We start from the raw sequence: 26,079 nt of genomic DNA on the forward strand, positions 1-26,079 counted from the left end.
TTTTAGACCCATCGGTGACCCAATTACCGTTCCTGGCGGGTACCCGGTAAGGATCTGCTATGATGGCGATATCCGTCCCCCATTCAGCAACTGTCTGACACAGTAGTTGCTGGGCTGCATCACAGTGGTTCAGGTTTAGCTGCGTTACCTGCATTGTGATTTTGCAGCACGCTTAAACGCCGGGCACTTCGAACCCCCCATGGGGTGCTTGCTGTTCGCAGCTTTGCGGGAACAGATCAAACAGTTTTGAGGGTTCGTGCAGCATCATGCCTTATGCCCCTCCAATCCGCAGCGTCGACAGAGCTTGCTTCTGTCAAGGCCTTCGCAGTCCCATTGCTTGTGCCCCGATTCCAGGCACTTGAAGCCGGACCTTTCCGTAGCGGAACGGCTGCGGTGGACGCCTCCACTTCACACTGTCGCCGCAGTGCCGTGACGAGCTCTTCGACTTCGGTGATCTCGTCCAGATCTTTAACCCTTAGATTCACCTCCGTCGTGAGTGCCCTCACCTTGACCGTCTCGCCTAGGACTTCCTTCGCCAACTTCTTGTAGGCGGCGCCCTTTTGCGAGACGCCCCGCTTTAGCTCGAGGATCATCTCGCCCATCCGGGTACGTCGGCGCCGAGTTCTCCAAGCTTGACGTCACTCCTCATCGCCTTCAAGACGTCCGAGTACTTAGCCTCGTCCGTTTTGATGACTAGGGCATCGCCCCTGGAGCGATTGGCGCCTACCCTAGACTTCTTGCTACCCTCATTCGCCTGGGCCTTCTTTTCGGCCCTTGACGTCTTCGGATTCCTCTTGTTCTTGACCAGGGTCCAGGAGGCGTCATCACCCTCTATTTCCCTGGTCTGGGGCGGCTGAGAGCTCTCCGCCTGCCGTAACCCCTTACCACCGTCTTTCCTGGGTGGACGGACCTTTCCAGGTCCTTCATCCCCCGGTTTTGGAGGTACCTGGCCGGGGTTCAGCTTCCCAGCCCCACTACCTTGTTCGGGGTAGTAACCCTCCGCGTTTTGGGGCGGCCCCCAGGGAGCTCATCCCCTGGAGACTGTCTCCCCCGTTTTTGTGTCTGCTCCGTTGGAGCAGTCACCCCCGACGTGCCCGCGAATACTTGAGCCTCAGTCTGGGTAGACTTTGGCACTACCGTCTTCGCTGGCACGCCCTCGGTTGATTCGACCTTGCCCAAATCCGCGAATTCTTGGGCCTCAGTCTGGGTAGACCTCGACACCACAGATTTCACGGGTTCGCACTTGGCCGTCCCGACCGCCGTTTCCAGCTTGGCGTCCAACATCGACTTTCGAAGTTTCAGCAAGCTCCTCTTGAGGTCCTTACTGATATTATGCTTCGATGACGCAAAGTCGATGATGGCGTCCAGCTGTTCCGTCGCCACCTCGAAGGCCGAAAGCCCATCGCGTTTGCGGTTCATCGCCTCCACAAGCCATGGGCCGTCAATAACCTCTACCGGCGTTTTTTTAGCCGAGAGGAAGATTAAGTGACCCACGCTGGCGCTGCGCACTGAGCTGCCGACTATTGCCTCTGGCCTCCTAGGCGGAGAACTGAACAACCCACCTCTTGCGAAGGGGTTGTCGCCTACACTACTACCACTAATTGAATAATTGACTTGGTTTTCCATTTTGGTCCCACGAGTTGCTCGGGAAAAGAGGTCCACCACGCCAGAGCCCAGCATGACGCGGTAAGGGACATTTACTGTGGAGGGTGCCCAGGTACCCCACAGGCTCCGTTAAAGGACTAGCTTATTATTTCACCCCCCTGGCAATGCATCCCCTCGGCACGGGTCGCTTGACGTGGGATTAGGGGTTAGAGACGATGGTCCCGGTCTAACTCGCAGTGGCCATGGGGAGGGGTCGTCAAGCCCTTGGACAAAGTCCCTGCTGCCCCCAGGTTTATGCTGTGGATGCACGTATCGGTAGCCCTGGAACCATATCCTCGGAAGCGGCGGAAAGTGATAAGATCATCAGCTACAAAGCCAGACAAGATGCACTACAATTTGTAACTATCCGAGACGCTGCATAAAGAGCCAGATGGTGTGTGATTCTTTAATATCTTCTCCAAGATTTCGTCCGGAAGTTTCTCCAGGATTTGGTCCAAAGTTCCTTCAGGATTTCGTCCAGAAGTTCCTCCAGGGTTTCCTTCATTCGTCCGGAAGTTTCTTCAGGATTTCATCCGGAAATTCCTCCAGGATTTCATCCAGTAGTTCCTCCATGATTTCGCCCGGAAGTTTCTCCATGATTTCGTCCGGTACCTCCTCCATGATTTCGCACGGAAGCTCCTCCATGATTTCATCCGGTACCTCCTCCAGGATTTCGTCTAGATGTTCCTTTAGAATTTCGTCCGAAGATTCCTCCGAAAGTTTATCCAAAAAATCTTCCGGTAGTTCCGACTGAAAGTTCCTCCAGGACTTCGTCCGGAAATAACTCCAGGATTTCGTCTGGATGTTCCTTAAAAATTTCGACGGAAGTTCCTCCAGGATTTCTTCCGGAAGTTCCTTCATGATTTCATCCGAAAGCTTCTCTATAATTTCATTCGGAAGTTCTTTCAGGATTTCGTCTGGAAGCTCTTCCAGGATTTCGTTCGGAAGTTCCTTCTGGATTTCTTCTAGAAGTTCCTCCAGGATTTTGTCCGGAGGTTTCTCTAGGATTTCGTACGTATTTCCTCCGAAAGTTCATCCATAAATTCCTCCGGTAGTTCCTCCAGGATTTCGTCCGGAAGTTTTTCTAGGATTTCGTCCGAAATATCCTCCAGAATTTCATCAAGAAATTCCTACAGGTTTCGTACAGAAGTTCCTCCAGGAATTTCTCAGAAGGTTCTTCCAGGATTTCGTTCGAAAGTTCCTCAAGGATGTCTCCCGGAAGCTCCTTCAGGATTTCGTCCGGATGTCTCTCCAGGAATTCCAGCAGAAAATTTTCCTCGGAATTCCTGCGGAAGTATTAGTATTTAAGTATTCTTCCAGAAATTTCTACAAAATTTCCATAAAAATTTCTTCTTTGAAGAAATTCCTTCTTCAGGGAGTTTGTCCTTCCTTTTGAAAATTTCTCTGGAGTTCTCAGATAACTTATAGGAGCTTTTACAAAACTTCCCCGTAAATTCCTCCAGAAATATAGATTTTGTACTGATATTCCTCTAGAATGTCTACAAGTTTTCTTCAGGGTATCTCCTGAAATTCTCCCTGGAGTTCCTCCATAAACTCCTCCAAGAATTTTTCCTAAATAACTTCGAGAATTACTTTTCGAATCTCGCATAAAATTTCTAACAGAACACCCAACCACCTCGGAAGTTGTTCTAAGTATACTCATGAAAATTTAATTGCGATTTCCTCCAGAAATTATTCCGGAAATCCCTACAGGAGTTTTCCAAAACATTCCTCTAAGAAGCCCCAGTTAAATAGTTTTGGAATGCTTCAGTAATTTCTTCCGAAAATCCTCTGGAAATTATACATTTGAAGTTCTGCCGAATCGTTTACAGAGATTCTGAAAGTCCGTAGTTTTTTTTTTCCAAATTTCTGCCCTGGGAATTAATCCACAAATACTCCTGCCTTCTTTTGCTCGAGTTCTTTCCAGGATTTTCCGTGGCATTTACTTCAGTAAATTACAGAGTACTTCTATAAATTTATCCATAGGTTCTCCAATAAATTGCTTCGGAAATTTGTTTTGAACTTCCGCCAGAAACTCCTTAAGGTATACTTCCTCCGGGAACTGCTTCGGTATATTCCTCCAGACGGAATTCACGATGGATTTTTTTGTGGGATTATTCAAAAGAGTTCTTAAAAGATTTCATGAAGCTTGTCCGTCTTGAAGGATTCCTTGAAGAAGTTTTCTGTCATAATTTACAAAGGAATGCTTCGCAAATGAAATTTCTAATTAACCTTTGCATCCCCAACCTCTTTTGTGCATCAAAATTTTGGGGATGTTTTTGCTCTAATTCAATCAATTTTTGACCGATTTGTTTGAAATTTTCAGACATGAACCGGAAATTATCATAGTTTCAGAGGATCGATCGATTGGACATGTCGGTCCACCGATTCCGGATTTATACGGAATCCCAGTGGGGTCTGTCGGGTGGCCATATCGGACATTTTTGACTTTTATGTTTGTTATTCGTACCAATATCGTCTTTTTATACCCGTATCGTGAAGAAAATTTGTTTGCGATGCTTCTGAACGAATTTGGAAGCACGATGGCCACACTGGAACCGGTTCCGGGGCTCTAACTGGGGACATATATCAGATTGCTTCGAAATGTATCATGAGGCATATGAATCATCGGCATTTTTTGGTGAAAGTTGGTTTGAAATTAGATTTAGATTTCTACTATCAATTTTGATCCTTTAGATCCAGTTGATCCAAAATCAAGGGACACCTGGAACCAATCCCGAAGACCCTGTGGAAGACTTGAATCCGGTTTTTGGAAAAAAAACATAGCATGCGACATATCAAACTTCATGATTCACCATGACAAAAATGTAGGATAACATTTTTTAGATCTTGATTTTACTTCTGGCATGTTCCGGGGTAGACCTGTGCGCTAGCACCGGTTCCGGGGTAGACCTGTGCGCCGAATGAAATCTAATCGGCGGCGGCGTGAAAATTAGCCAGCGGTGGCGGCGTCCCACCGTTGGCGGTGTATCGCCGTAGAAATTTCTCCGGAAGTTCCCCCAGGTATTCCTCCGGAAGTTCCTCTAGCAGAAATCGCTCTCGAAAGATAACGAACAACAATGTGTAAAACAAGTTGAAATGCATCATCAGAACCGGTGCCTCCGAAATTGGGGTTTATTGAAAAAAAAAAATCATTTGTTGTAGCACCCCGAATCAGTTCATTATCGTAACAGCTACCGAAAAACGTCTCTCGCGATATGCCACCTATCGAGAGTATATACAGACATGGTTAGTGAGAGATTTGCTTATTCTCATTTGGATTGAAACCCTGTCCTCAAGGAATTCCTTCGGAAGTTCCTCCAGGAATTCCACCGGTAGTTCATCCAGGAATTCCTCCAGAAGTTAATTCAGGAATACCTGCGTAAGTTTCTCCAGGAATTCCTGAAGGAACTCCTGGACTAATTCCTGGAGGAGTTTCCAAAGGAAACCTGAAGGAACTTCCGGAAGAATTACTGAAAGAACTGCCAGGAATTCCTCCGGAAGCTCCTCCAGGGATTCCTCCGTAAGTTCCTCCAGGACTTCTTCCGGAAATTCCTCCAAGCATTCTTTCGGAAATTCCTCCAGGAATTCTATCGGAAATTCTTCCAGGAATTTTTCCGGAAATTCTTCCAGGAATTCCTCCGAAAATTCCTCCAGGGATTCCTCCAGAAATTTCTCCTACGATTCCTCCAGAAATTCCTCCAGGGATTCCTCTAGAAATTCCTCCAGGAATTCCTCCGAAAATTCCTCCAGGAGATCCTTCGGAAATTCCTCCAGGAATTCCTGCAGAAATTCCTCCAGAAATTCTTCCAGGAATTCCTCCGGAGATTCCTCCAGGAATTTCTCCGGAAGTTCCTCCAGGAATTCCTCCGCAAATTCCACCAGGAATTTCTCCGCAAATTCTTCCAGGAATTCCTCCGCAAATTCTTCCAGGAATTTCTCTGGAAATTTCTCCAGGAATTCCTCCGGAAATTCCTTCAGGAACTCCTTCGGAAATTCCTTCAGGAATTCTTCCGGAAGTTCCTCCAGGAATTCCTCCGGAAGTTCCTCCAGGAATTCCTCCGGAAGTTCCTCCAGGAATTCCTCCGGAAGTTCCTCCAGGAATTCCTCCGGAAGTTCCTCCAGGAATTCCTCCGGAAGTTCCTCCAGGAATTCCTCCGGAAGTTCCTCCAGGAATTCCTCCGGAAGTTCCTCCAGGAATTCCTCCGGAAGTTCCTCCAGGAATTCCTCCGGAAGTTCCTCCAGGAATTCCTCCGGAAGTTCCTCCAGGAATTCCTCCGGAAGTTCCTCCAGGAATTCCTCCGGAAGTTCCTCCAGGAATTCCTCCTGAAGTTCCTCCAGGAATTCCTCCGGAAGTTCCTCCAGGAATTCCTCCGGAAGTTCCTCCAGGAATTCCTCCGGAAGTTCCTCCAGGAATTCCTCCGGAAGTTCCTCCAGGAATTCCTCCGGAAGTTCCTCCAGGAATTCCTCCGGAAGTTCCTCCAGGAATTCCTCCAGAAGTTCCTCCAGGAATTTCTCCGGAAGTTCCTCCGGAAGTTCCTCCAGGAATTCCTCCGGAAGTTCCTCCAGGAATTCCTCCGGAAGTTCCTCCAGGAATTCCTCCAGAAGTTCCTCCAGGAATTCCTCCAGAAGTTCCTCCAGGAATTCCTCCGGAAGTTCCTCCAGGAATTCCTCCGGAAGTTCCTCCAGGAATTCCTCCGGAAGTTCCTCCAGGAATTCCTCCGGAAGTTCCTCCAGGAATTCCTCCGGAAGTTCCTCCAGGAATTCCTCCGGAAGTTCCTCCAGGAATTCCTCCGGAAGTTCCGCCAGGAATTCCTCCGGAAGTTCCGCCAGGAATGCCTCCGGAAGTTCCTCCAGGAATTCCTCCGGAAGTTCCGCCATTGATTCCTCCGGAAGTTCCTCCAGGAGGTATTTCGGAAGTTCCTCCAGGAATTCGTCCGGAAGTTCCTCCAGGAATTCCTTCTGAAGTTCCTCCGGGAATTCCTCCTGAAGTTCCTCCAGGAATTCCTTCGGAAGTTCCTCCAGGAATTCCTTCGGAAGTTCCTCCAGGAATTCCTCCGGAAGTTCCTCCAGGAATTCCTTCGGAAGTTCCTCCAGGAATTCCTTCGGAAGTTCCTCCAGGAATTCCTTCGGAAGTTCCTCCAGGAATTCCTTCGGAAGTTCCTCCAGGAATTCCTCCGGAAGTTCCTCCAGGAATTCCTCCGGAAGTTCCTCCAGGAATTCCTCCGGAAGTTCCTCCAGGAATTCCTCCGGAAGTTCCTCCAGGAATTCCTCCGGAAGTTCCTCCAGGAATTCCTCCGGAAGTTCCTCCAGGAAGTTCCTCCAGGAATTCCTCCGGAAGTTCCTCCAGGAAGTTCCTCCAGGAATTCCTCCGGAAGTTCCTCCAGGAATTCCTCCGGAAGTTCCTCCAGGAATTCCTCCGGAAGTTCCTCCAGGAATTCCTCCGGAAGTTCCTCCAGGAATTCCTCCGGAAGTTCCTCCAGGAATTCCTCCGGAAGTTCCTCCAGGAATTCCTCCGGAAGTTCCTCCAGGAATTCCTCCGGAAGTTCATCCAGGAATTCCTCCGGAGTTCCTCCAGGAATACCTCCGGAGTTCCTCCAGGAATTCCTCCAGAGTTCCTCCAGGAATTCCTCCGGAGTTCCTCCAGGAATTCCTCCGGAGTTCCTCCAGGAATTCCTCCGGAAGTTCCTCCAGGAATTCCTCCGGAAGTTCCTCCAGGAATTCCTCCGGAAGTTCCTCCAGGAATTCCTCCGGAAGTTCCTCCAGGAATTCCTCCGGAAGTTCCTCCAGGAATTCCTCCGGAAGTTCCTCCAGGAATTCCTCCGGAAGTTCCTCCAGGAATTCCTCCGGAAGTTCCTCCAGGAATTCCTCCGGAAGTTCCTCCAGGAATTCCTCCGGAAGTTCCTCCAGGAATTCCTCCGGAAGTTCCTCCAGGAATTCCTCCGGAAGTTCCTCCAGGAATTCCTCCGGAAGTTCCTCCAGGAATTCCTCCGAAGTTCCTCCAGGAATTCCTCCGGAAGTTCCTCCAGGAATTCCTCCGGAAGTTCCTCCAGGAATTCCTCCGGAAGTTCCTCCAGGAATTCCTCCGGAAGTTCCTCCAGGAATTCCTCCGAAGTTCCTCCAGGAATTCCTCCGGAAGTTCCTCCAGGAATTCCTCCGGAAGTTCCTCCAGGAATTCCTCCGGAAGTTCCTCCAGGAATTCCTCCGGAAGTTCCTCCAGGAATTCCTCCGGAAGTTCCTCCAGGAATTCCTCCGGAAGTTCCTCCAGGAATTCCTCCGGAAGTTCCTCCAGGAATTCCTCCGGAAGTTCCTCCAGGAATTCCTCCGGAAGTTCCTCCAGGAATTCCTCCGGAAGTTCCTCCAGGAATTCCTCCGGAAGTTCCTCCAGGAATTCCTCCGAAGTTCCTCCAGGAATTCCTCCGGAAGTTCCTCCAGGAATTCCTCCGGAAGTTCCTCCAGGAATTCCTCCGGAAGTTCCTCCAGGAATTCCTCCGGAAGTTCCTCCAGGAATTCCTCCGGAAGTTCCTCCAGGAATTCCTCCGGAAGTTCCTCCCGGCCTTCCTCCGGAAGTCCCTCCCCGAATTCCTCCCGAAGTCCCTCCAGGAATTCCTCCGGAAGTTCCTCCAGGAATTCCTCCGGAAGTTCCTCCAGGAATTCCTCCGGAAGTTCCTCCAGGAATTCCTCCGGAAGTTCCTCCAGGAATTCCTCCGGAAGTTCCTCCAGGAATTCCTCCGGAAGTTCATCCAGGAATTCCTCCGGAAGTTCCTCCAGGAATTCCTCCGGAAGTTCCTCCAGGAATTCCTCCGAAGTTCCTCCAGGAATTCCTCCGGAAGTTCCTCCAGGAATTCCTCCGGAAGTTCCTCCAGGAATTCCTCCGGAAGTTCCTCCAGGAATTCCTCCGGAAGTTCCTCCAGGAATTCCTCCGGAAGTTCCTCCAGGAATTCCTCCGGAAGTTCCTCCAGGAATTCCTCCGGAAGTTCCTCCAGGAATTCCTCCGGAAGTTCCTCCAGGAATTCCTCCGGAAGTTCCTCCAGGAATTCCTCCGGAAGTTCCTCCAGGAATTCCTCCGGAAGTTCCTCCAGGAATTCCTCCGGAAGTTCCTCCAGGAATTCCTCCGGAAGTTCCTCCAGGAATTCCTCCGGAAGTTCCTCCAGGAATTCCTCCGAAGTTCCTCCAGGAATTCCTCCGGAAGTTCCTCCAGGAATTCCTCCGGAAGTTCCTCCAGGAATTCCTCCGGAAGTTCCTCCAGGAATTCCTCCGGAAGTTCCTCCAGGAATTCCTCCGGAAGTTCCTCCAGGAATTCCTCCGGAAGTTCCTCCAGGAATTCCTCCGGAGGTTCCTCCAGGAATTCCTCCGGTAGTTCCTCCAGGAATTCCTCCGGAAGTTCCTCTAGGAATTCCTCCGGAAGTTCCTCCAGGAATTCCAATTCCTCCGGAAGTTCCTCCAGGAATTCCAATTCCTCCGGAAGTTCCTCCAGGAATTCCTCCGGAAGTTCCTTCAGGAATTCCTCCGGAAGTTCCTCCAGGAATTCCTCCGGAAGTTCCTCCAGGAATTCCTCCGGAAGTTCCTTCAGGAATTCCTCCGGAAGTTCCTCCAGGAATTCCTCCGGAAGTTCCTCCAGGAATTCCTCCGGAAGTTCCTCCAGGAATTCCTCCGGAAGTTCCTCCAGGAATTCCTCCGGAAGTTCCTCCAGGAATTCCTCCGGAAGTTCCTCCAGGAATTCCTCCGGAAGTTCCTCCAGGAATTCCTCCGGAAGTTCCTCCAGGAATTCCTCCGGAAGTTCCTCCAGGAATTCCTCCGGAAGTTCCTCCAGGAATTCCTCCGGAAGTTCCTCCAGGAATTCCTCCGGAAGTTCCTCCAGGAATTCCTCCGGAAGTTCCTCCAGGAATTCCTCCGAAAGTTCCTCCAGGAATTCCTCCGGAAGTTCCTCCAGGAATTCCTCCGGAAGTTCCTCCAGGAATTCCTCCGGAAGTTCCTCCAGGAATTCCTCCGGAAGTTCCTCCAGGAATTCCTCCGGAAGTTCCTCCAGGAATTCCTCCGGAAGTTCCTCCAGGAATTCCTCCGGAAGTTCCTCCAAGTATTCCTCCGGAAATTCCTCCAGGAATTCCTCTGGAAATTCCTCCAGGAATTCCTCCGGAAATTCCTCCAGGACTTCCTCCGGAAATTACTCCGAAAATTGCTCCTTTGGAAATTGCTCCGAAAATTCCTCCTTTGGAAATTCCTCCAGGAATTCTTCCGGAAGTTTCTCCAGGAATTCCTCCGGAAGTTCCTCCAGGAATTCCTCCGGAAGTTCCTCCAGGAATTCCTCCGGAAGTTCCTCCAGGAATTCGTCCGGAAGTTCTTCCAGGAATTCCTCCGGAAGTTCCTCCAGGAATTCCTCCGTAAATTTCTCCATGTATTCCTCTGGAAGTTCCTCCAGGAATTCCTGCGGAAATTGCTCCAGGAATTCTTCTGGAAATTGCTCCGGAAATTCCTCTAGGAATTCCTCCAGAAATTCCTCTACGAATTCCTCCGGAAATTCCTCCAGAAATTTCTCCGGCAATTCCTCCAGGAATTCTTCCGGAAATTACTCCAGGAATATTTTCCGGAATTTACTCCAGGAATTCCTCCGGAAACTCCTCCAGGAATTCTTCCGGAAACTCCTCCAGGAATTCCTCCGGAAATTCCTCTAGAAATTCCTCGGGAAGGTCCTCCAGGAATTCCTCCGGAAGGTCCTCCAGAAATTCCTCCGGAAGGTCCTCCAGGAATTCCTCCGGAAGTTCCTCCAGGAAATCCTCCTGAAGTTCTTTCAAGAATTCCTTTAGAACTTCCTTCAGTAATACCTTCGGAAGTTCGTTCAGGATTTCCTTCGGAAGATCCTTAAAAAATTCCTCCGGATGATCCTTCAAAAATTCTTCAGAAAATTGTTTCAGCAATTCCTCCGAAATTCTTCAGGAATTCCCAAGGAAGTTCCTTCAGGAATTCCTCTGGAAGTTACCTCATGGATTCCTTCGCAAGTTTCTTCAAGGATTCTATTGGCAGTTCTTCCAGTAATTCTTCCGGAAGTTCCTTAAGGATTCCTTTGGAAACTCCTCCAGGAATTAGTCCAGGAGTTCCTTCAGGAATTGCTGGAGAAACTTCCGCAGGTATTCCTGAATGAAGTTTTGAAGGAATTCCTGGAGGAACTTCCGGAGGAATTCCTAGAGGACAGGGTTTCAATCCAAATGAGAATAAGCAAATCTCTCACTAACCATGTCTGTATATGAACCGGTGCCAGCAAAAGTGGTACATAAACCATTTTTGTCAATTTTGAGTTTTTTACACCAACGGCTTCTATTTGCAAAGATCTAGTGAGGGAATAACGAAAAAGTGATTTTTGGCAACTAGATCTGGAGATATACACATTTTATTTTCTGGTATACATCACAATGGCCATTTCGTTGCCAGAAATAGTGATACATGTACAGTTCCACCCACTAAAATCAGCTTATTTAAAAGAAAATTCGGCAACATGACTGTTTTCACAACAGATTTTAAACCTTTTTTGAATTTCAAGATAGTTTACTGCCGTTTAGAATGATTTCAAAAATGTACATGTACCACTTTTACTGTCAACATTTTTCGGTTTCTGTTTCCTTTTGTTCCCATTAATAGTGGTACATGTGCAATTTGCTCCAATAAACTTGAAATTTGCCATAAACATCGCTTATTTTTCACTACTATCTTTAGGCACATTAGTCATAACATGTTGGTACAGTTTAATTGCAAAAAATTGCAAATATGAATTTATAATTCAATGTTTTTGGGAAAATGTGTCTCCTGAAAAATTTACTCAATGTAACATGTACCACTTTCGCTGACACCGGTTCATATACTCTCGATAGGTGGCATACCGCGAGAGACGTTTTTCGGTAGCTGTTACGATAATGAACTGATTCGGGGTGCTACAACAAATGATTTTTTTTTTAATTAACCCCAATTTCGGAGGCACCGGTTCTGATGATGTATTTCAACTTGTTTTACACATTGTTGTTCGTTATCTTTCGAGAGCGATTTATGCTAGAGGAACTTCCGGAGGAATACCTGGGGGAACTTCCGGAGAAATTTCTACGGCGATACACCGCCAACGGTGTGACGCCGCCACCGCTGGCTAATTTTCACGCCGCCGCCGATTAGATTTCATTCGGCGCACAGGTCTACCTCGGAACCGGTGCTGGCGCACAGGTCTACCCCGGAACATGCCAGAAGTAAAATCAAGATCTAAAAAATGTTATCCTACATTTTTGTCATGGTGAATCATGAAGTTTGATATGTCGCATGCTATGTTTTTTTTTTTCAAAAACCGGATTCAAGTCTTCCACAGGGTCTTCGGGATTGGTTCCAGGTGTCCCTGGATGTTTGGATCAACTGGATCTAAAGGATCAAAATTGATAGTAGAAATCTAAATCTAATTTCAAACCAACTTTCACCAAAAAATGCCGATGATTCATATGCCTCATGATACATTTCGAAGCAATCTGATATATGTCCCCAGTTAGAGCCCCGGAACCGGTTCCAGTGTGGCCATCGTGCTTCCAAATTCGTTCAGAAGCATCGCAAACAAATTTTCTTCACGATACGGGTATAAAAAGACGATATTGGTACGAATAACAAACATAAAAGTCAAAAATGTCCGATATGGCCACCCGACAGACCCCACTGGGATTCCGTATAAATCCGGAATCGGTGGACCGACATGTCCAATCGACCGATCCTCTGAAACTATGATAATTTCCGGTTCATGTCTGAAAATTTCAAACAAATCGGTCAAAAATTGATTGAATTAGAGCAAAAACATCCCCAAACTTTTGATGCACAAAAGAGGTTGGGGATGCAAAGGTTAATCTCTCAATGGAATTTCTGGAGTTATACTCAAAAAATCTGAAAGAGTTGTTGAAGAAATTTGAAAAGGTTGAATCACTGTACAATTTTCTGTATGAATTATTTATTTCACGATGGGCTTCCAGAAGATAATTTCTGAAGAAATTCATAGAGTTAAAGTTAAAGCCAAGAAGTTAAAGTATTTTCAAATATAATTTATAAGAAACTAGTTGACCCAGTAGACGCTGTCCTGCATAGTAGGCGATTATGGGAGCCGAGAATGTTTCCCACCAGAAAACACCCTAGACCGGACCGAGAATCGAACTCGTCATCTCCGGATTGGTAATCCTACGCCTTTGCTCGCAAGGCTAGTGAAGACCCAGCAAAATTTTCTTACGAATCCTCAATTTAAAGGCCATACAAACGGGCTTGGTAGTCATATGGCTACCGCTTCTGCCTCATACGCAGGAGATCGTGGGTTCAATCCCAGGTCCGTCCCATTCCTCCTACTTTGTATCTTTTCACATATTTCTCATGTTTTAGAAATAGAACTGGAAATGGGCTTTCATACCGTTTCCATCTTATATCCCTATACCTACAACTTGATTAGTTCTAGCAGGTAACTGTTAGAGTGAGCGAAATGAGCGAAATGAGCGAAAAAGCTCGTTTCGGCATCCAATTAGAATACTATACCCACCCTTTCATAACTATCACATTGGCAACCCGTTAACCAAGACGAACCTCTGCCATAAAACCTTAACCCCAAGATTCCAATAAAATTCCGCAGGAACTTGTGGCGAGTGCAGAGGAGTTCTCGGCTTGCAGTGGGCGAGTGACTGCATCATCAATTCTTTCCAAACCCCGATGACCGTGAGGACGTGGCCAGCGCCGTTATCGACTATCCAAAATACTAGAGCTCTCGGACTGTGCACATTGAGGTTGGAGAGCAAATCCCATGGTGCCATCCATTGGTTCCCTGTGCAATTGCGATTGTTCTGGTCGATCACGGAGTAGCAACTACGAAATGCTCATGTTCATTTACTCAACTTAAAGGCCATATAAACCCGTCGGTAACACCCGGAAACCCGTCGGAATGTAAAACTAATAGTTAACCATCAAACTTCATTAGACGATCCCCACTGATGTGTATCCAAATGAGTGTCTAGTATAGGAACGAAATGCATTCATATTTCATTTATGCACTTGTTCTCGCACCGGTTGTTTCTATCCGGTGAAATCCGGTTGCTATTGAGACAAACACGGAAATAAATTAAATCAGGAAAAAAATATTATTTATTTTCAAATCTTTCAGAACGCGCTCCAACTTTTGTAATATAAGTATGTATGTGCGTAATACATTTTGTAATTATCAGATTAGCTAGACACACATCTGCTAGGTTGCGCTAGCTTACAGAGTAGAGTGGGGCAAGAGTACGCACTTAGTTTTCAATCGATCATGTGGCCCTTATGAAGAAAACTTCTGCATATCAAATCAGTGTCGATGATTCATATACTCTTCCTTTATGTTACCCAGGGGAAAAATATTGAAATTATTGAGATTCGTTTTAGTAGAACCCTTATTGCAAGACAAGTGAAAAACGCATTCTTACCCCATCGGTGGAGTACGCATTTATCCAATCATGTGCTTTAAGTATATATTATCACAAATAAGAGTTATAACATTTAATTGATGTTTAATGAGCATATATTAGGGAATGTTTAAAGATTACGTAACTCTTAAAGGGGGAGGGGGTGTACTTTCATTCGAAAAACCATTGTTTTTTATATATACAAAAAACTACAGAGGTAAAAATATATATCAGGTTTCGCGTGTCGTATACAAAGGCATTTTCCTTAAAGAAAGTCCACCAATCACGTAACGTAAAATTTGGCTATTTCATCACCCCTTCCCCCCCTATCTTACACTATTTGTATGAATCCTCTAAAAATTATATGGATCGTCACAAAGCTCGCAACCCCTCCCAGCTAAACGTTGCGTAATTTATGAATGTTTCTTTTGATTAAATGAAATTATCATTAAGATGAAATTGTGTTTTCGTACTATGGACACCTAGTCCAAGTCCTAATACAATTTCATTATTTCGCTTCAGTGCTTTGTTCGCTAAGTCCTTCCTAACACCGAATTACTTCAACTTATCCTAAAAACTTGTGATAATTTCGAATTCTGTCCCTTTTTTCTTAGTTGTGAATCTTTACGCTTAGGAAGAAGTCTTATTTCGGCCGGAGATACGGGTTTGACATCATAACTTGAAGATTCATATGCGTACTCTTGCCCCACCGGTTCCTGCGTACTTTTACCCCACAGTCCCAAAAATTATTCAAGTAATGGTTTTGACTTCTTGGAAAACCAACCGGATTGGTGTTCTGTGCCATAAAGTACTCTATACAATAGGTTATCGAAATAAGGGAGGTATTTTGGACCACCAGTTCGACGGCTCATATTTTGGACCACTGAGTGCAAATTCCTCTTGGTGGTCCAAAATAAGAGCTCCCGTAAGGGTGGTCCAAAATACATCCTTTACCCTAGTTGCGGAAATTCAATTATTTTTAGCAAAATGACCAAAAAGTTATCTAACTCCATATCTCCCTTGTTGTTTATTCAAATCGTTTACAATTACACATGATAATAGTTGGCCAGAATACCTGTCAAACTGATGCAGTGCTGCTAGTTTATCTTTTTTTATTACTTCAAAAAATCGAAAACGTACTCTTACCCCACGCACACTCTTGCCCCACTACTCTATGCAATAATTTAGTGAGGTGGATATCTCGAGATCTATAAGACTTAGAAAGATTTTGTCTTCTACAAAGTTGTTAACATTAATTAACAATAACATTTATGATGGAGAATAGTTTAGTTTGGAATTCACACGCAGTAGGTTAAATATTTCCAAATCCGTTGGAGTTAGAAAGTTGCCATCTTCTACAAAGTTATCCGAATCATCTGTTAGGTTAGTTATTATGTAAGATTTAGAAGGGTAGTCAAAACCATTCTGATGGAAGGAAGTTTAGTTTGAAATCGCAATACTTGTTGGCGCTCGAGTTGAGTCGAATCGAGTCAAGTACGAGACACTGAAATACGTATCTGTCAAAGGTACAACCAAGTGGTGGAATTAAATGGAATTGTACGGACTCGTCTTACGACAAGTAACTTTGTAGAATACGGCAATATTCTGAAAATTCCAGATTATGAGATATTTAACCTATCAGTTTATTTCTTATACACTAGTGCCACTAAGCGATTGTGTTTAAAACAAAACTTGCTTGTATCATAACGGTTTTGACCACCCGAACAACTTTGTGGAATACGGCAATATTCTAAAAAAAACAGTTTTCGAAATATCTAATCTAACAGGTTATTTCTTATACACTAGCGCCACCAAGCGGTTATATTTGAGTCTAAACCTGCTTTGGTCATAATGGTTTTGACCACCCGAACAACTTTGTAGAAGACGGCAATATTCTTAAGATTTCAACTATCGAAATATCTAACCTTTTAGGTTATTTCCAATTCACTAGCGCCGCCAAGCGGTTGTATTTCAAATTAAATTTGTTTTCGTCATGATGGTTTTGACTACCCGAACAACTTTGTAGAAGACGCCAATATTCAAAAAAATCCAGATTTCGAGATATCTAACCTATCAGGTTATTTCATATGCACTAGCGCCGCCAATCAGTTGAAATCCAAACTAAACTGAACTCCATCACAATGGTTTTGATGATAAATAGCCGAACAATTTATCAGAAGACGGCACATTTTTTATTTATGCGTTACTCCATATTTCCGTGTAATGATTTGGCAACGGTTGGAGCGGGTCGCCAAATTTGCCAACTCTCTATTCACCGAGGGTTGCGTTTGCATTTCCCAATCCCGTTTACCGACGACCGGTGCGAGTTCTATTTTGGCTTTATTTACCGACTGGTGGGGATCGTCTTAGGACGTCAAGAAGGCTGATAAAGAAAACAAATAATAAAATAAATTTTCATCTAGAAATAAATATTGGACAAATGACAAGACAAAGTGGGAAAAAAATATAATGAATTATTGGCAGTGGCTAATTTTCTACCCGCCGCTGTCACATCCAGGCGCTTTTGGCGCTTTGATGTTGCATGAAGAAGAAGAAGCAGAAAGATGATAATCGAAAAAATCTCCACGAGAAACCATACGGAGAAGTTTTTAAAACTCTTCTCAAAAATTCTAAAAGCAATTTAATTAAAAACGGTAAGCAGTACGGGGTTGGACTTTTCTTCGACTGCATAATAAACACAATATTTCTATTCGAAATTTTATTTTCTAATACCGTGACATGCCCTATTACCTTGGGGTTAAGGACGTCACCACAATAAATTCGCTATATAAAATTCAATTTGTAACAATCACCTTGAAAACTATGTCACTTTAATCAATATTAAATACATTTGAAGGAAAATATGTTTTGTACTTCAACTCATAAAAAATGAAGAAAATAGTATTCGACATTTGACTTATGAATATGCCTAATACCGCGTACATTCCGAAGAAGATTCCAAATACCGCGCAGAAAATTGCCTAATACCGTGCCCTATCAAACAAGCTCAAATGATGAGCTTGAGAGCACATTACAATAAAATGTGTAAATAATTGAATTATATACAAATTTTAATTAAATTATTAGGTCATACATACTAAAAACGTCATAAAATTTATTATTTTACACAGATACCTACTGGGAAAAGAATCATTTCCTTGGGAAGTTAGCAATTTCTCAATATTGACGGTTTAAAAGCGTTTATCAATTTTTCAAATAATTTACTTCACATTTCTTTAGGTTTTAGATAGATGATGTCCAATCGAGTGTCTAAGTAGATTTGAAGACAATGGGAGGATTTGTATTCAGATGAAAAATACTTTACCTTCATTTCTAAAGGAAACTGCACAGGAAAAATATTTACGTCTATAGTCTGTGGTAAATATCGCATAAATGATATTGTATTCGTATGTGCTGAACGACACAATAAGGACGATTTGTATGTTCATTAGATGTATACCATCTTCAAGGCTTCCAACAGAAGTTTTTCTTTGAGGAAGTATTTGAATAATACATATTGCAATATGTAATTCATCTGAATGATGCCTTCCTAGTTATCCTACGCATAAAATGTTGTAGATAAATATTTAACATGAATGTTCCAATACCTATACGATATTGTCTAGTGGTCTATGTGTCCAATGTAATGGTTACGTTTTATTATTTTTTTCTGAGTATCAACTTCGTGGTATTAGGCACTACTGGCGAAGAAGATGGCCTAATACCGCGACAATTGTTTTTATCAATAAAAATGCAAAAACAAGAAATTTAAATACCATTTCAGTACCCAGCTCATTTTTTATAGGTGTAAAACTGGGTTCAATGAGATATTGGAAGTAAATATCATTTAAAAATCAAGTTACAAGACTTGGAAATATAACCATAATTTTAAGCGTTTTGCTAAGCGGAGGCAAATTTTGGCTGGTCGAGCCATACATTTTCACATTTATTTTTTAGCGCCTAATTTACGTCACAAATACCTACAATAATAATTTGCTGACATTTTCTGATATATATTTGTGTATTTCACCAAATAATGTGATGTGTATGACAGACCGTACCTCTATATTCATAAATTTGGATAAAATCCACGGTATTAGGCAATGCGCGGAATTAGGGCAGGTCACGGTATTACACTTAAAACACAGTATAAGAAAAGTCCAACCCCGTACTGCTAACCGGTTTTAATTAAATTGCTTTTAGAATTTTTGAGAAGAGTTTTAAAAACTTCTCTGTATGATGATATGGAAATGCTAATATCATCTTCCAAACTTGGACGTACATGTTCATGATAGCATTAGAGGTTTGACTTGCTCATATGCCATCGCGTGCGGAAGGATTTGCTATCGACGAGTACTGTCTCCAAATTTCTAATATGACATCAGCATTTAGTCGAATAGGATTTTTATTGCACAGTTCTGTTTTCTCATTGCGTCCGTCTCGTCGCAACCAACTTGGCTGCCTCGGAGAGAACAAAGCAGAGAAAGGCACTGCTGCTGTACCGTCGACCAATAACAGCTGAGTTGATGGATGCCCCCACCATATATGCAAGTCAAACCACCTTCCTTTTGCCAGTGAAGATATATCAGCTTCCACACTGATATTCTTCCCTCCCCCTTCATACGGGAGCTTGGCAGAAGGAAGGTCGTGCGATATGTGCCATCACAAATATTGCCCTCCGCTCGCTTTCAAATCGACTTCTATAAAAACATTCTTCATGCCTGCCGTATCCTAACGGAACTATCAATACTATACTTTCGCCTCTAATGCTATCATGAACATGTACGTCCAAGTTTGGAAGATGATATTAGCATTTCCATATCATTGTAAATCGTTTAACTTCACGTAGAAGTAACACACACGAAATCATTAATTTAGTGTACTACCCTTGGTGGGGGCATCCATCAACTCAGCTGTTATTGGTCGACGGTACAGCAGCAGTGCCTTTCTCTGCTTTGTTCTCTCCGAGGCAGCCAAGTTGGTTGCGACGAGACGGACGCAATGAGAAAACAGAACTGTGCAATAAAAATCCTATTCGACTAAATGCTGATGTCATATTAGAAATTTGGAGACAGTACTCGTCGATAGCAAATCCTTCCGCACGCGATGGCATATGAGCAAGTCAAACCACCTTCCTTTTGCCAGTGAAGATATATCAGCTTCCACACTGATATTCTTCCCTCCCCCTTCATACGGGAGCTTGGCAGAAGGAAGGTCGTGCGATATGTGCCATCACAAATATTGCCCTCCGCTCGCTTTCAAATCGACTTCTATAAAAACATTCTTCATGCCTGCCGTATCCTAACGGAACTATCAATACTATACTTTCGCCTCTAATGCTATCATGAACATGTACGTCCAAGTTTGGAAGATGATATTAGCATTTCCATATCATTGTAAATCGTTTAACTTCACGTAGAAGTAACACACACGAAATCATTAATTTAGTTCTCTGTATGGTTTTTCCCGTGGAGATTTTTTCGATTATCATCTTTCTGCTTCTTCTTCTTCGTGCAACATCAAAACGCCAATAGTATATGCGCAAAATTGCCAGCATGAGTTAACCACCAGAAATTTGTATGGCGAAAGACATCTAACGCGGGTTTTCTCAAAATTATCAACTTTTCATGAAAAACTATTTGGTACCGGTTATGAAGGATGGTGTCCGCTACTACGCCTACCAAAAAATATTTTTTCGATAAAGGTGCTTAATAGGATAAGTTAAAAATGATTTTTTTTCTTTTGTTTGTCGTTTTATCTGACGTTTACTGACATCACGTTTTATACTCTCCCTGGAAACTAGAACTAATAAGCTGACCAATGCTGACTGCAGAAATTCGTTTGTTATACGCAAAGATATTGCCATTTTCGTAAAATCGGTACGGGATTGGCCATACACCCTGAACAAATGTCACTTTTGCAGAACACCCGAAACCTGTTTTTTTTTTTAATCTTTATTAAGGTGTTTTTACCCGAAACCTGTTACAAATTGGCCAGAGAGTCTTACAGTCAGCATAATGTATTGTAGCCTTCGCTCCATGGCTTAGATTATAAAGCATTAATTGCTAATCATTTAAGACTTTTAAATAGTATCTTTCATAAAGATCCTTTATTCATCGTCTTGGGAAAACATGAATTTTGACACCCATATATGCATAGTTCCAGACGGTGCGAAAACCGGCCCCTCCTGGAAGGCCCTTGGAACCTGCTATAAGGGTGGCAGTGGACACTATAATTCTGGAAATGTTTCTGTAATCATCATCTCGCAAAGCCATGAACATAGAGACCCATATTTGCAATATTCCGATCTGTTATCATTTCATCATGTTCCCGGAACCGTTTTTACGGAAATGGCCACATCTCTTGTGTAATTTTGATGGATTCTCGATCTACAGCCACCATTATTGGCCGGCATATTAGTTCTAGTTTTCGGAGAAAGCATAAAACATGATGAAAGTAAACGTTAAATAAAATGACAAGCAGTGGAAAAAATGCATTTTAAACATACCTTCGGAAAACCCGGAACATCTACGGTGGCCAATGACCAATCTTAGGTTTTGCAGGGGGGCAGTATACTAGAAAAGCGTCCGGTTTTGATGGTCCTGATTTTATCAAAATTGGATTATTGTACGCAAAGTTATGATGATTTGAATTTCGACATAATTTAACCTATCTCAACCTTTTTGTCTAACCCCTGTACTTGGATAAAGATATTTTAGAACATTTATTCTCAACCCCAACATTCTTTATTCATGTGAGGCTATTGCTAAAATACACTGGAGTCGGTTTTTACGCGGGGGATACGTTCCGCGTAAATCAAAACCTCGTAAAAAACGACTTCACTAAGTGGTACATATAATAGAATGTGTATGAAGAATAACTTCTTGGTCATCCAAGGAATTCCTGGAGTAAGGTCTTTTGATCTAAACGCGTAGCCAAAAGTCTGTCGACCTGTTTCAAATATAGTACATGCTCCTTGTGGTTCATAGAAAAGAATGTGTACGAAGAAAAACTTCTTGGCCATCCAAGTAAGGCCTTTTGATATACACGCGTAACCAAAGGTCTGTCACCCTATTTTTTAGATATTTTAGAAATTATTTGGTGCATGCTTTTTTTAATTCCCTTTTCTGTTCGTTCTTTTCTGGGGGATAAATTTATCCTCCAGTGTCAAATTACCCCAATACTGATTTATTTTGCAATAGTTTCCTCGTACACAAGACTTAAAAGTGCTTGAAAGCTATATGAATGTTTTGAACAATGTATAAGAAGGATGATTTCAATAGATAGCATTCGTTCAATGACATATTTTCAAATAAATAAGTTGTTAATTCAATGATTATTGAATGAGAATTAGGTTAGTATTTTGCAACATTGTACAAATGTATCATACATGCCAGTGGCGTAGCCAGAAAATTGGTCTGGGGGGGGTTTTCTGAACATTTTTTTTTTCGAAAAAAAAACTTTCTTCCAAAAATTTTGTCTTTGGGGGGCGTTTTATACCCAAAACCACCCCCGTGGCTACGCCACTGATACATGCCAATCTTCCAAAGGAAACAATTTGACTAGGAAATTTTCTTTTACATTATATCAAAGCGTTAGAATTCAAGATGTATTTCCTGAATGATTCTATGCTTATAAGTATGTTAATGATGCCTTTTTTTAAATAAATATTCCAAATTATATTGAAATAATGGCACGGTAAATGCTGGGTAAAGCGTACCATTGGTACTTCGCGTACCTGAAGGAATAAAATAGACCCCATCTCGCGGTCCTTAGCCTCTTACCCAGCAACTCCTATCCCTACCTCCCCGCGGTGCTGGCCGGGATACGAGCAACCTTAGGGAAGATCGGGTAACCAACCCCGGTGGGAACTATGGTCGTATGCTGACAGGGAAGGGGGGGTTTGCTCCTCTCCGGAGGTGCAAATCTTATTGAGCGTCTGTTCTCCATGTCAGGATCGGCTCACAACAGCGGCTGTTCTCCATGTTAGGGGCGGCTGATCATCGTCCGAGTGCCAGCGAGGGACTCTAAGTGAAACTGTGCACCATGGTCCACCGGAAATAAGGAGGAATGGTCCTCCGGAAATTTAGGGGGTTTAGTGTCAGACCCTGCAAGCCAGCCATTAAAAAATCATAACCGGAACCGTAACCGGACCGGAACCATCGGCGAAGACCACTGCGACGAAAAGGGACTAGCGATTGGAAACTCGGTTCGTGGAACTGCAAATCTCTCAACTTCATCGGGAGCACACGCATACTCGCCGATGTGCTCAAGGACCGTGGATTCGGCATCGTAGCGCTGCAGGAGGTTTGTTGGAAGGGATCAATGGTGCGAACGTTTAGAGGTAATCATACCATCTACCAGAGCTGCGGCAACACACACGAGCTGGCAACAGCTTTCATAGTGATGGGCGATATGCAAAGGCGCGTGATCGGGTGGTGGCCGATCAGTGAAAGAATGTGCAGGTTGAGGATCAAAGGCCGGTTCTTAAACTTCAGCATAATCAACGCCCATAGCCCACACTCCGGAAGCACTGATGATGATAAGGACGCATTCTACGCGCAGCTGGAACGTGAGTACGACAGCTGCCCAAGCCACGACGTCAAAATCATCATAGGAGATTTGAACGCTCAGGTTGGCCAAGAGGAGGAGTTTAGACCGACTATTGGAAACGGCCTACGACTAATTGATTTCGCCGCCTCCAAGAATATGGCCATTCGCAGCACCTACTTCCAACACAGCCTCCCGTATCGGTACACCTGGAGATCACCACTGCAGACAGAATCACAAATCGACCACGTTCTGATTGATAGACGGCACTTCTCCGACATTATCGACGTCAGGACATATCGTGGCGCTAACATCGACTCTGACCACTATCTGGTGATGGTTAAACTGCGCCCAAAACTATCCGTCATCAACAATGTTCGGTACCGACGACCGCCGCGGTACGACCTAGAGCGACTGAAGCAACCTGATGTCGCCACTGCATAGCGCAGCATCTCGAGGCAGCGTTGCCGGAAGAGGGTGAGCTCGATGGGGCCCCTTTTGAGGACTGCTGAAATACAGTCAAAGCAGCCATTAACGACGCAGCGGAGAACAACGTCGGGTATATGGGTCGAAGTCGACGGAACGATTGATTCGACGAAGAGTGCAGACAGATTCTGGAGGAGAAGGGCGCAGCGCCGGCGGTCGCGCTGCAGCAAGGTACCCGGCAGAACGTGGGACGTTATAGACGGAAGCGGAGACAGCAGACCCGCCTTTTTCAGCAGAAGAAACGCCGCCTGGGGGAAGCGGAGTGCGAGGAGATGGAACAGCTGTGCCGTTCTCAAGATACACGCAAGTTCTATCAGAAGCTCAACGCATCCCGCAAAGGCTTCGTGTCGCGAGCCGAAATGTGCCGGGATAAGGATGGGAGCATCTTGACGGACGAACGTGTGGTGATCGAAAGGTGGAAGCAGCACTACGAGGAACATCTGAATGGCGCTGAGAGTACAGGCAGTGAAAGTCAAGGCAGCGGAGGAGATGACTAGGTCAGTTCAGCGGACGATGGAAGCCAACCAGCCCCCACCTTGAGGGAAGTTAAGGATGCCATTCAACAGCTAAAGACCAATAAAGCAGCTGGTAAGGATGGTATCGGAGCTGAGCTCATCAAGATGGGCCCGGAAAAGCTGGCAACTTGCCTGCACAAACTGATAGTCAGAATCTGGGAAACTGAACAGCTACCGGAGGAGTGGAAGGAAGGGGTTATATGCCCCATCTACAAGAAAGGCGACAAGCTGGAGTGTGAAAACTTTCAAGCGATCACCATCCTTAATGCCGCCTACAAAGTGATATCCCAGATCATCTTCCGTCGCCTGTCACCATTGGTGAACGAGTTCGTGGGAAGTTATCAAGCCGGCTTCGTTGACGGCCGCTCGACAACGGACCAGATCTTTACTGTACGGCAAATCCTTCAAAAATGCCGTGAATACCAGGTCCCAACGCACCATCTGTTCGTTGATTTCAAGGCGGCATACGACAGTATAGACCGCGTAGAGCTATGGAAAATTATGGACGAGAACAGCTTCCCTGGGAAGCTTACCAGACTGATCAAAGCAACGGTGGATGGTGTGCAAAACTGTGTGAAGATTTCGGGCGAACACTCCAGTTCGTTCGAATCGCGCCGGGGACTAAGACAAGGTGATGGACTTTCGTGCCTGTTGTTCAACATTGCGCTAGAAGGTGTAGAAGGTGTCATGCGGAGAGCCGGGTGTAACAGCCGGGGTACGATTTTCAACAGATCCAGTCAATTTATTTGCTTCGCGTATGACAGGGACATTGTCGGCCGAACATTTGCAAAGGTGGCAGAACTGTACACCCGCCTGAAACGTGAAGCAACAAAAGTTGGACTGGTGGTGAATGCGTCAAAGACAAAGTACATGCTTGTGGGCGGAACCGAGCGCGACAGGGCCGGCCTGGGAAGCAGTGTTACGATAGACGGGGATACCTTCGAGGTGGTCGAGGAATTCGTCTACCTCGGATCCTTGCTAACGGCTGACAACAACGTTAGTCGTGAAATACGAAGGCGTATCACCTGTGGAAGTCACGCCTACTACGGGCTCCAGAAGAAACTGCGGTCGAAAAAGATTCGCCACCGCACCAAATGTGTCATGTACAAGACGCTTATAAGACCGGTTGTCCTCTACGGACATGAAACATGGACAATGCTCGAGGACTTGCAAGCACTCGGAGTATTCGAGAGACGGGTGCTTAGAACCATCTTTGGCGGTGTGCAAGAAGACGGTGTATGGCGGCGAAGAATGAACCATGAGCTCGCCAAACTCTACGGCGAACCCAGTATCCAGAAGGTAGCTAAAGCCGGAAGGGTACGATGGGCAGGACATGTTGCAAGAATGCCGGACAGCAACCCTGCAAAGATGGTGTTCGCTTCCGATCCGGCAGGTACGAGACGGCGTGGAGCGCAGCGAGCGAGATGGGCAGACCCGGTGCAAAACGACTTGGCGAGCGTGGGGCGTATCCGAGGATGGAGAGATGCGGCCTCGAACCGTGCATTGTGGCGTCAAATTGTTGATTCAGTGTTATCTGTTTAGATGTTAACTAAATAAATGAAAATGAAATTGAAATAATAGTGCGCTTAATGTTTCTGCGAAATTGGCTATTCCGGGAAATGTCATTCCGCGAGATGGGTAATAAATTTTATAGTTTCCAGGCACCTTAATTGATATTTTGAGTGATCCAATATGCAGCATGACCACACGATATGCTTTCTAGTGATAATGTCTTGCAAACCCATCCGGTCCGGGACATGATACATTATTAAGGGAGCATGTACAAAATACGTAACGCTGAGAGGGGAGGGTTGCCCGAAGTGTGAGAATCCATACAAAATTCTTGGATGCTTCATATAAAAGTGTGACATAGGGGGAACACCCCAATTGACCATTTTTTTTAGTCACGTAATTAATGGATCTTCCTAATATTTTTTTCTACTTGTATATTACAGGAGAGCCTCTTTCTTTTATTATTTTAAATGTTCATGCTCAAAATACATATTCGCTTTTACATAAATACAATTCTTACCAGAAAATAACATTACAGCATAACGTTTTCTTGTTGGATCTAACGAGAAAACCAGATTTGGGGACACAAGGATCTTGATGTTGACTTTTTTCTCAATCAACTTTAGTTTATCAGTAGGCGGGTCCATACGTGTCACAGATTATTCACTGATACGAATTTGATTTCACCAATTTCACTCTATCATGTTTCTTATTATTTTTTATTACAGAATACATTCACTATCATTTCATAGGCATGCATTGGTCACAAAATTGCACATTATCGGATACTGCAAATGCATATCAGCATATTTTTTTCAAAACGATAAATACAGAAATCTACAAAATAGATAGATATTGTTTTACATTTCAGCCAACTTTTTTCGCTTTTTTCGTACATATAACAAAACTGATGAACAAATATTGGAAAAGGGCCTATTGAGATT

The 26,079-nt window shown here is 44.4% G+C and overlaps 1 protein-coding gene across 3 annotated transcripts in view; it reads right to left on the reverse strand.

Moving 5' to 3' along the window:
• Positions 1-26,079, reverse strand: part of LOC134225992 (unconventional myosin-XVIIIa) — a 543,965-nt gene extending 517,886 nt beyond the window's left edge. For 2 of the 3 annotated variants that reach the window (XM_062706483.1, XM_062706482.1), the window contains exon 1: positions 25,656-26,079. The gene's annotated coding sequence lies outside the window, so the exon portion shown is untranslated. The remainder of the gene's footprint in view (positions 1-25,655) is intronic. The other variant, XM_062706484.1, reaches the window with a different exon arrangement.

The sequence above is a fragment of the Armigeres subalbatus genome, chromosome 3, assembly GCF_024139115.2.
Source record: "Armigeres subalbatus isolate Guangzhou_Male chromosome 3, GZ_Asu_2, whole genome shotgun sequence".
NCBI lineage: Eukaryota > Metazoa > Arthropoda > Insecta > Diptera > Culicidae > Armigeres > Armigeres subalbatus.